The sequence below is a fragment of the Cebus imitator genome, unplaced genomic scaffold (genome assembly GCF_001604975.1).
Source record: "Cebus imitator isolate Cc_AM_T3 unplaced genomic scaffold, Cebus_imitator-1.0 Scaffold29, whole genome shotgun sequence".
NCBI lineage: Eukaryota > Metazoa > Chordata > Mammalia > Primates > Cebidae > Cebus > Cebus imitator.
Window position 1 is genome coordinate 9,565,422 of NW_016107344.1, and position 12,511 is coordinate 9,577,932.

The window sequence follows — 12,511 nt, forward strand, 5'->3', positions numbered from 1 at the left end:
TGCACACAACTAATAACAGAGTTTCAAGACATATAAAGCAAAAACTGACAGCACTAAAAAGAGAGTTAGAGAAATTCACAACTGTAAATTCTCCTCTCCCAATAACTGAGAGAACAAGGAGTCAAAAAACCAGTAACAATATAGAACAGTATAGAATTCTCAAATGAATTCTCCCATACTTCTATGGAATAGTACAAATTCTACACAAAGTATTCCAAAAAATAGAAGAAAATAAAAAACTTCCCAACTCATTATATGACGTTATGAAAACCCTGAAACCAATATAAGATGAATACATTAAAAAGAAAGAAAAAAGCTAATGACCATTATCCTATTAAACAAAACAAGGAAAACAAAACCTTTAAAAAATCAAATCCAGCTATGCATAAGATCAAAGCTTAAGTAAGCAGTGCACACTTCTGAAATATAAAAAATAAGAAATGAGCAAATAAAAAAAAAATCCACATTCTTGAATTGGGATAATATAATGCACTGCAAATAACATTAAAATGTTAATTAACCCACGAGTTCATATAATTTAATGCAATCCCAATTAAAATCACAACAGGGTTTTGAATATTTTTTGCCCAGGGGAGGAGTGATGATTGATACAATATTCCTCACATATGAATGCTAGTTACATGTCTTAGAATACGTAAGAAAATTTGTAAAGAAGGTCTGGTACTACAGAATATAGGAAAACATATGATATGACAAATGTGAAATTTGTATTCACTGTAAAAAGAACAGATTACTTCAAAATTGCTGCTGATACAATGGTATGTTTATGCTCTGAAAGTAAAAAGTAGACCCCCTCTTATACCATATATAACAATAAATTCCAAATAGATTGAAGATAAGACAAAAATGAGGGAAAAGTAAATCTAGTTAGGAGATTACAGGCCTACTTTATCAATGGAGAAAACCTTAAAACGGGACACCACAGAGAAAGAGAAGGAATTAATTAATAAATATTTTAAAGGTTATATATTAAAAGCTACCTCTTGAACAGGCAAGAGATAAAAGATCAGTTTATGAAAAAACTACTTGCAATGGAGATGTCGGGCAGATGGTTAGTGGCTTTAATATGAAATGAATTCCCACAAAAAGACAATAACCAAATTTTTTAAATGGGCAAACAATATGAAAGGACAATTCTTAGAATTCTAATTTGCCTACAAACATAGGAAAAGATGTTCAAAGTCACTAACAATCAGGAAATACTAATTCAAGTAACAGTAAAATATTACCACAACATTATCAGACTGGGAAACACAACTAATGCTGTCTGTGTTTAGGAAGAGGGTATTTGCCTGCATTGCTGGTAATAATGTGAACTACTATATCCTTCGCAAAGCAATGTGGCAACATTTATGAAAATTGATACATTTTAAATAGATGGTCCTGTCTCTGGGAATCTATTCTTTAGGTCTCTCAGAATACAGCTACAAAGTTATTTATTACATCATTGGTTTAAAAGTGGCAAAAACTAAAAACACAGTATTTCCCTCTAAGAAATGAGTGATTGAGCAGACTATGAAATAACCACTCCTTGAAATAAGATGTAACAATCAGTAGCAGCTGAAAAGGATTTCTCTAAGGCAGCACGGAATGAAAAAAGATTAAAAAGTTTCAAAAAAACTCCTTCCATTTTTGTAAGCAGTGACTAAAAAACTGTGTGTGTATGTGTTCCTAAGCTTAAGAATATAGAGAAAAATACAAAAGGACACATAATAGTGCTAAAAACATGGGTTATGGACTAATGGAATGTTATTTTTGGCTACAGGAAAAAGAACTAAGTAAAAGAGAAAACAGTTTACTAAAAAAATGAATTTTAAAATTTCTATACAAGTATACTCACTTATCAAATATATTTGTAAACAATGCCCATGAAAGTGAGCTTTTGCAAGACAACACTTATTTTCTAAGAATCTTCAGTACTGTTTCTTTGAAAACTTAGTTATAAAAGAAAAAAAAATCACATGTAAATATCAAATGTACCTATCTGTGTGGTTAGAAAACTAAAATCAAATACCTTTAAAATGTATTGTACACATTTAATATAAAATAAATGTGCAAAAAGTTTTTGAAAGAAAAAACTTACGAAATACATGCTTAAATAGAAAAAGTTTTTCTAGTTAAATTAAAAGTACTTAAAAGAGATTACAGCATAAATCTAAAAATATCTAGGGTAGCTCTTAGGCACATTAAAGACCTAAAACAAATGAACCAAACCAGAATATATCAGCTTGGGCTTGCCTTTCAGCTTAGCTGTCCTGCTTCTTTCTTGATCTGCCTAAAATGTAGGACAAAGCCCATGTTTTGTCTACATGTGTTTTCAGCACCTTGCACAAGACTTGGCACATGGTAAGTACCCTAAGTTTCTCTGAAGAGTATGGATGTCTCTAACTGCACACTCTCTACAGATGTCTCTAAACACACACACCTATCCAGGGTCGATGGGTTGATCTCTCTGGGCTGTTGCATATGGATTCTTTACCATTTTAAAGTGCATTTTGGAGGAAGGTAAGAATTCATGTGATATTGATGGATAAGAGCTAGACACTAGTGACACTTCTTTTATGCAATGCGGACTTGCAAAGTTTTTACTTATTGATACTAAATGAAAGTTTGAAAGACAGTAGTAGTTATAAAATGGGAAAAAATCTATTTTACTGCTGTTGGCAATTAGGGTCTAGTTCTGCCAATTTCTAGACTTTTACCTTCTCTTGATTTTAAGTTCTCTTCAATTATACGGGTAACATGTGTGCAATCCACCATACAAGACTATAAGGATGAAACTAAAACTACTCTGTAAACCACCAGGCACAAAGCAATTCTTGTTGTTGTTAGTCCATACTTATCAAGTATTCTAAACTGTCTTAATTACCATTATTTATAAATAAAACACAAGGTAACTGCCTCAGCCTACAGCCTTGGTATAATTCCACCATACTCAATATATTGCTAAGTTTAAAGTAATAATTCCATTAATGGTTTTAATCAATTTATTGAGTTCATTTCTTTCTTCAATGAAATATTTTGTGTTTGCTAGCTACCTATATTCATCCCTAAAGAAAAAGAGCTAATGCATATTCCAAAGTCTGTTAGACTTGAAATATCCACCTACTTCAATGTTTCTTTCTAAATATCCCTTCAAGCAACACTTCTGATATACTGCAACTGACTGTGATCTTCTGCAAAATTTATGTTTTCAAGTTTTTCCTACCATTGTTCTCGTGTTTTAAAAAATTTATCCCTCCTAATATTTAAACAATATTTTAATATAAATTAATATTCCCACTATTTAAAATATTTTTTGTCAAAGTTAAAGTTCCTACCATTTAAAAATAAAATACATTAGTATTTTCAAAAATATGGAAGACCTTCATTAAATAGCATCACATAAAGTACATTTTAAAATGTATTTATCAGTCAGTTTTCTTGCTTTTGTAACCCGAATAAACCACCTCTAAACTCATCGTAACACTGCATACCTATTGGCCACATACATCTTAGAATCTATTTTTGGAGAACAAAATTTTCTGGTGACCTGGCAAATGATAAAAATTTGCCAAAACACATAAAACCATCAGCTCTAAAAGATAACAGAAAAAAATAGAAAATCACAACTGCCAAAATATGTTTTTAATTTGCATTCATATATTAGCAGGTTTGCTTTTTCTATCAAAAAAAAAAAATTTAAACTGGGCCAGACACGTTGGCTCACACCTATAACCCCAGCAGTTTGGGAGATCGAGGCGGGTGGATCACTTGAGATCAGGAGTTTGAGACAGCCTGACCAACATGATGAAACACATCTCTATTAAAAGTACAAAAATCAGCCAGGCAAGGTGGCACACACCTGTAGTCCCAGCTACTCGGGAGGCTGTGGCAGGAGAATTGCTTGAACCAGAGAGGTGGAGGTTGCAGTGAGCTGACACTGCACCACTGCACTCAGGCCTGGGCAACAGAGCAGGACTCCATCTCAAANAAAAAAAAAAAAAAAAAAAAAAAAAGATATATATACATATATATACACACACACTGTTTACTGTTTATATAAAAAATACACACAGAGTTTATATAAGATAAACATATACACTGTTTATATAAAGAATCTTGGTCGCATTTCTACTAAAACCTTGAAAACTTGATTTCCCAGATAGAAATAATTCTTCCCCAGGTACTTTAAACAACTTACAACACTTGTTCCATTTACCACAAATTACCTTATGTTATAATTTGCCACATAATTCTTACTTCTCATCCTTGATTTTCAGCTGACTAATGATACCAGATATTGTCCTACCCATTTTCATGTAAGGGTCCATAAACATAGTAGGAGCTAAATACCTGTAAGTCAAATGGATAACTGAAGCATGTTCTAACAAAAATAACATTAGTATTACTTTTATTATGTCCCTAACTTTGATAGCTTTATCCAATAGCGGAATGCATATTAGCCAGAATTTACAGGTCTATTATTACCACTGTTATAGAACATCCTATAGTGGTTTCCATCTAAAACAATATTTTGGATAAGGTATGATAATTTGTTTTAGTACATATATCAGCAAACACAGAATTGACTACTTTATTGAAGTAAATCTTGTAGTAAATGTACTCTAGTAAACATAGTATGTCAATATAATCTACAACAAATATAATAATACAGCCTCTAACCCATATTTACTTGTATAATACTCCCATTTTGCCCTATTCTACAGAAAGGCTAACTCTGCAATATCACATTTAATGCCAGAGGGAGGTGAGAGTAACACAAGGGGAAAGTCCAGGGGGCTTTCTAGTGTTTAATTCTCTAAAGCTAACTGGCTATTCACTATAATTTCATTACTTTACTTTGCTGAAAATCAATTTCCATATTTATGAAATGAAAATCATAATATAGTTCATAATAGAGTACAACAGTGCATATAGCACATATGTGCTATATTACATGTCATATGACATAACCATTACATGTAAGTTGTATGATTCAATTATATATTAAATGATACAAATACATAGATGATACATTAAGAATTATGATACATATATTTTTCAGATATATTTGTATGTTTTTGCCTGAAAACATACAAAACTCAAATATGTAAAAGTGAAGGGACCAGACATGTTTTAAAGGAGAGTCATTCTCATGGATAAAAGGAAAATCACAAAATCTGCAAGTATATACAATCTGTTAGTCATCAAAAGTATCTCCATACCATTTTGTGTGTTCTATAATTTCATTTTTTTCACAATTCATCAGCTTAACTCCATACAGCACTTCCAATAAAGATTCATCACTTTCAGCACATCTAATGATTATTGTCTCAATTGTATAGCAAGATAATAAACTGTTTTTCATAACTAGATGCTTTCATTTTTCCTTTTTTCCAGTCATTTTGTTAAAATAAAGTAAAAAGCAGTAAAATTTCTGCCAAAAGTGGCAAAGTCACAGTGATATAGCAGGAGTCCGGGGTTAACTGGCAAGACAGCAACACAACAGCCCAAAAAAGACATTCATCAAATGATGCTTGTAAGTCAAAATCCAGTGTATAAATGGCATTTCAGAGGTGACACATAGTATTCCATGTGTCAGTTACTTGAAAAGTCCATGATACAAAAGCCAAGGACTACCAATACCAGTTTACTAAAGACTACGTATTAAATAAACTAACATATGGAAAACCAAGTTCTTAACTTCTGTATTATACTAGGTACACAATAAGGAGTATTTTATTTTGTACCCACTATTTACTCTGACTGGCTGTTTCTTGTTGTTACTGTTGTTGTGGTTTTAGAGACAGGATCTTGCTCTGTTACGAAGGCTGGAGTGCACTGACTCAATGGATCACAGCTCACTGCAGGCTCAAACTCTGGGATAAAGGGATCCTCCTGCCTCAGCCTCCCAAGTAACTAAGAACATAGGCACACGCCACCACACCTGGCCTGAATGGCCACTTTTAAGAGAGGCATCAATACACTAGAGCAAATATTTACAAATGCAGTATGGCTTAATTCTACTATATCACAAGGTTTCTTTTTTCATTTGAAATAGAGTCTTGCTTTGTCACCTGGCACCAGGCTGGAGTGCAGTGGCACGATCTCGGCTCACTGCAACCTCTGCCCCCTGCATTCAAGCAATTCTCCCGCCTCAGCCTCCCGAGTAGCTGGGAGTACAGGCACGTGCCACCATGCCCAGCTAATTTTTGCATTTTTTTGTAGAGACGGGGTTTCACTATGTTGGCCAGGATGGTCTCTATCTCTTGACCTTGTGATCCGCCTGCCTTGGCCTCCCAAAGCGCTGGGATTACATGTGTGATCCACTGTGCCTGGCCACAAGGTTTCTTTTTGCAAGAAGAAATATTTTTTTTTTTTCAGGAAAATAAAGCGAATTGAGGGATGGTTGACAAGAGTTCAATATATTTAGCTACTTAGGTTGGAAAAGACCATGATAGCGGCATTTAGAACAAGGCAAATCAACAAGCAGTTAACACCAGAAGGAATACTGTGAGCTGTGAGGCCCGAGAATACTGACCGGAAACAAGGTGTATTCTTAAAGCAGGGGATGATAAATAAGAGAGTCCCACAAAAAGTGATGTCGATATTTGCAGTGATAATCGTAATATGAATAGGAGGAGTCAGGCAAGATATACCTGTAACATGGAAAGAGTTTAAATTGAGTTCTATTGATGAGCTAGTTTGAGTTAGTTTTTTGCTCCTGTAAGAGTGTAAAAAAATTTTTGTTTGTAAAAAAAATTTTTTGTGTTTCTTTTTTACTGGAGAAAAAGCAGTTGGGGAGAAATCATGTAAATGTGTGATTATAAATATTCAATAAATGTACAAATAATGTATAAGATCCTCATTATCTACCTTTACTGTACATTTTATATGTTAGTTAAAAGCAACAATGTCTAACCAAGTGACTTTTAAGTCATAAATCAGACATAGCTTAATCAACAGAATCTTAGCTTAACCAAGGGTTTGCAGTTCAATGTAGTGCTTGAAATTATAGTACAACATCACAAATTTAATAATTTGTAATTATTTTAAAAATTAAGGGCTTTTTGAAATGACAAGTTGATAGAAGCTTCAGATGACTCATTAAAGAAGTAGCCTGCAGACTTTCAATCTCTAATTATTGTTCATCTTTATTTTCAAGTTTCTGTAAATGATGATGAGAATTATAATTTCATGTATTTTTCTTTTGAAAAGCTCGGATATCTCACCTGTATTAAATAAATGTTAACAGTAACTTTTATACCAGCTACACTGAAACTTTTTAAGAATGACTTTCTCAAGGTCACAGAGCAAATCTCTGGTAAGACAGGAATGGAATTCATGACCTTTGACTGCCAGAAGTTTTCTACCCACACTCGGAAATTCCTTCCCCATAAGGGTAATTTATATGCTCATTTTGAGAAGCAGGAAAGTTTATCCCTTTCAGGGGAGAGGAGCGTGGGGGCGGTAGAGGTATGGCCAGAGTGCTTTTCCTGTCAAATCAGTTGCCACACAAGTACTTTGTAGTTTTACAAAGTGACTTTTGGCCACATTACCTCATTTAACTCTCACCACAGCCCTGTAAACTACATACTATTTTTTCCATTTTCTAGACTCAGAGAGGTTAAGAAACTTGACCAAGGTCATCCATAGTTAGTAAGCAAGAGAGCAAGACTCAAACTGAGATATATCTGCCACTGAAATCAGTTGTGATTCAAGGATATATAATCTTAGAGATTACCATTCATTATGAAATGAAGGAAGGTTTTCTTTATATTGTTGTGGAATAATTGATCTTGGTTGCCATTTAGGTTTGTTTTCTTTAAGGCAGGGTTGTTTTTCTGTTTTGTTATGAGTTAGCTTGATAATCTCAAAGCGAGCACAGTATTACTAAACACAGAATTTTTTAAAGACTTTTTCTCCCTTTTTTATACACATGTGTGGCTTTTTACTGTATTTCTTGGTCATGAAATTTTACCATAATCCTTGGTCTTGAGTATGGTGTGTGTGTGTGGGGGGTTATGTGCTAATATAGATGTTAGTACATAGACTATAAAATATAGATATAGACTACAAAAACACACATAAAAACCCATAAATACTAAATATATACATACACATATAGATATATAAGATGATGAATATATATATGTATATACAATATATAGTCATTCTTCAGTATCCTTGGAGGAATACTCCAGGATCCCAAACCCCAGCTGATACCAAAATCCATGGGTGCTCAAGTCCGTTGTAAAAATGATGCAGTATTTGTAAATAACCTGTGCACATCCTCCTATATACTCTAAATCATCTCTAGGTTACTTACAATCTCTTATACAATGTAAACGCTATATAAATAGTTGTTATGGTTTTTTTATTTGTATCATCTGTATTGTTGTACTTTTTTTTCTTGAATGTTTTCAATCTGCCATTAGCTGACTCAATTAATGCAAAACTGATGAATAAAGAGGGTCAACTGTATACATACATATCATGCCAGGAATTATTGTGAAAGGCCCTATAGACTGAAAAGCATAGTGAATGTCACACTTAGGACACAATTCATGGCTGTCAAAGGCAGCAGGTAGTAGCGTCTATAGTCTTTGACCGGGGTGGGAAAACTACCCTAAAGGTCTCCTAATTCATTCCCCTCTCACCTTCCATTCAGCAATATAGCAGTAAGGGCCTCCTGCTGCTACTTCTGCACCAGATAGCAAATCTGTTTAGAGCAGTCTAATTATTACACTAATAAATATTCAAAAATGTAGACCATGAGAGTAGCAACAAAAGAAAAGCATGACTTTAAGCTGGAAAAAAAAAAAAAGACAGGAAAAAAATTCTGCTCATACTACAGCAGAATTCTTTGGGTGAGTATTCTGTAATCTACTGCCGACCAAAACAAATTTTTATGGAGCAATAAGACTACTCAAGTAGCCACTTTATGACAATAAACACCCAGAACGGAAAAATCCTTTTGTAACATAATTACTGACAATATAGACAGAAAGTAACCATTTAATCCACAGCATGTGTTCTCTACCACAAGAACTCAATAGCTGACATCAGATGGGGTGTGGCTGACCTAGGCCCCAAAAGTGAATTCTGGCTGGTGGAAGTCAGACAGCTCTGGGCTGGGCTTGGGATTCAGAAACTAAGCAGGTCTAACAAAGCCTAAGACTGTTGACCTTCTGGGCATAGGGCAAGGCCCATCTGTTTACTTGCTTGCTTTTGGGAGGAGTGGTTGTGGTAGATGAGTTAAGGCTGTGGTTATAGGGCGTTGCCTGTGATTTAATTTTAATATTTTTACCCTTACATTTTGTAAACAGTTAAAAGTTGAAAGCTGTGTATAAATTGCATGCTGAAAAACAAGTGAGTTGGACAGGAAAAATAAATACTGGACAAAAATATAAGCTATTTCCAGTCTATGATCATATAGCATTTTCAAGTGCTTATGACAGATAAGCAACTACAACCTATTTCAGGACTTATTTTAAAAATTAAAGTTTTAGCCAGTGCAGTCGGTCGCTGATGCCTACAATCCCAGCACTTTGGCAGGAGGTTTGCTCGAGACCAGGAATTCAGGAGACAGGCTGGACAACACAGTGAGAACCCTCCTGCCTACTTGGGAGGCTAAGGCAGGAGGATACCTTGAGCCCAGGAATTTGAGCTACGATTATGCCACTGCAGTCCCATCTGAGTGACAGAGTGAGAGCCCATCTCCAAAAAAAGAAAAAAAAAAAAAAGCTGTTTTCTAAACAGAAAAGGTAATAATGGTGTTGATTTTGAATAAAACTGTCTTGGGATTTTAGCTCATGTTCATTAATCAACATTCAAGCAGCAAGTGGAAAACCTTATTAAAAAAAACTTCAAATAAGTTTGTACCATTACTAGATTTATACTTTAATACACAATCTACAGCTAGATTTATGAACTTGACTGTTTTTCTCACAATATAAACACTCCAATTTAATGTGATCATTTTAATATCATTAATTTGCAAAAATATAAAGTTCCATGCTTTTCATGTTGTATGATGGAAAAAATGTCCAGGACCTTTACACGTTCACCTACTTAACAACATCCCTTCATTGGGCAAGGTTACTCCAAACTCTAGATTAACCAACACTGGCTTGAATTCAAAATGCTCTCAGCATAGACCTACAGGCCTAAGCACTTAACATTGTCTCTGCCAAGATAAAACACACCTATATTTAAGACCAAATTATTTCACTAGGTTGATAACAGCCTGCTTCATGATATATTGTAACATCTAAAACTCACTGGAGCTTGTTAAAGTGTATAATTTCCCTGCACAGGAGGCAGGGAAAATATTCCTGAGCAACGTGTATATTTCGCATGACCAGAACAGGATGGATATTATAGACCAGACGCATGCTCTTCAGAATGAACGTCAAGCATCCCGATTCGTTCTCCCCTTAGCCTGGGGAGAGTGAGTGCACTAGTGTTTGCAGACCTTCCCTTTCAGCACACACATAGGCTGCAGCTGTAGTAAACAACCACCAGCCAAGAGTTGCTAAGGTCAAGGTCTCAAATGCTCTACCAGGACCATTTCCTCACAAATGACATTCGTTTCTGAAAAAAGAACTTGGGTGGGGGATTGGGGAGATGGAGAATATTAAGGACTCATTAAGACAACAATTTTTTTTCAATAAATAGTAATAACAAGCATTACACAATAAAGTTCAGCTGACTGCACTAAGTAGTAAATAACTGAAGGATTTCAAAAATAAACAGAAACCCTCAAGAATGTTTTGTTTAACCTGACCTAGCTACGTTGGTTACATGGTCTTAGTTCAAAAATTATGAAAATTTGATGTGAAAACATTTCAAATTTCAAATTCTCCCAGTACATTTCGTCACAGTCATTGGTAGAATAAACATCTTAATTTTTTTATGCTCAAATTGCTCTCTCCTCAGATCAAAGGAGATTAATATACTCAATCTAGTATCAAGACAGACCAGTCTGCAACAATAAAGATATAACTTATGCAACTGAAATGTTTGTCCTTTAACATCCTATTTCCACTATGCTTCTATAGTTTTAAATTTTCTAGCCTAAAAGTATACTCCTTTATCGGAACTAATTTCTATGTGGTTTTTAAAAATGTACACAACATGTGAATGAGGTCTGAAAATAGCACAAGCAAGCTTTTTTTTCTTGGGGGCCCTGGGGGGGGGTCTACTGTTTTAATTGTCAGTTCTAAAAGCATTTCTTAGAAGACAGTATACACCCACTCCTCAAAGTGACCACTCCTATTCCCACCACAAGCTTCCTCTTGCTAAAAGCCACCAAATTTATGTCAAAGCATTTACTTATCTAAACAACTCTATCGTCCAGTAAGAAAAGGGCATGGAGGCGTCTACGTGGTTTTGTAGAATGACGTGTATTTGATTGGCAGATGTCTAGCGAAGTCACTAGATGCACATGCACTAAATGTAAACAGAGTTGTTCGTCTCTCTAATGTTACAAGGTAACCGAGAAAATCTTAACGCTAGTGAAAAATAAAACATCCGAGTGCTTGGCCGAGAATTCCATTAGCCAGTGGAATTATTTAAAACAATCCACACAGAACAACACTTAAGCCATCTACACAGTTAAATTAGAGGGCTGACAATGCTAGCTACGCAAACCGTTTATTCAGATTACACATTCTGTTGCATTAATACTCTTTAACTCAACACAGTCATCTTTATCAGCTGAATTAAGACTATATTATTAAAGTATGCAAAACTCGAAGCGCAGGGAGAAGGGGGTTGGGAAGCTGCAGGGCATATAACAAAGGAATTGGTACTTTTTCCAAGCATTTGCCTCAAATGCACTGCGAAACAAAACTGTTGAGTGCACCCACCCTTTGCCCCAAAGATAAAAGTTTTCAAAGTTCTTGCAGGCAGCACTCTAACCAACAAAAGCAGGATTGATTCTCCCCGTAGGGGAGCATCTAACGTGACACCAACTAATGTCGCGGAGGTCAAGTCCGAATCCTCAGAGTGAGCTTCTAAGGCAAGAAGTGGCTTCCAGGACGGCTCTGCGGGTTCCCGGCCCGGGTGGACGTGCAAAGTTGCCCCTTGTCAACTCCGACCAGGTCCCCCGTAATTGAAAATAACAGCCACTGGCCAGCCCCTGGCTACTAGCATGGACCAGGCACTGTAGCGAGTGACAGTTACACATCATTATGACCAGAGACAATAATGAATGTAGCACCAGGAGCACTATTCATGCCAGCAGTGTCATCTCCGCCTTAACCCCTTCCCCTCCACTATCTCCAGCGCGCACACAGAGCCCACACGGCCCCGGTGCGGCAGCTATTCACCCACTCCGCTAGAGGCCGGGGGGCCAACTACTTCCACGAGCACTCCCCCCTCCCCAGTTCAGCCCTGGGGTTTTATTTCTCATCCTTGGCAACTGTCAGGCAAACACTGCAACCAACAATTCCACTAGGGGTAGAAAAACATTTGCTTAATTCACGTTACTTGATAACTTCTG

General features: G+C 35.7%; 1 protein-coding gene across 11 annotated transcripts in view; it reads right to left on the reverse strand.

Moving 5' to 3' along the window:
• The window catches only part of KLF12 (Kruppel like factor 12), a 647,154-nt gene that overhangs the window by 444,322 nt on the left and 190,321 nt on the right, over positions 1–12,511 (reverse strand). The gene's annotated exons all lie outside the window — the stretch shown is intronic.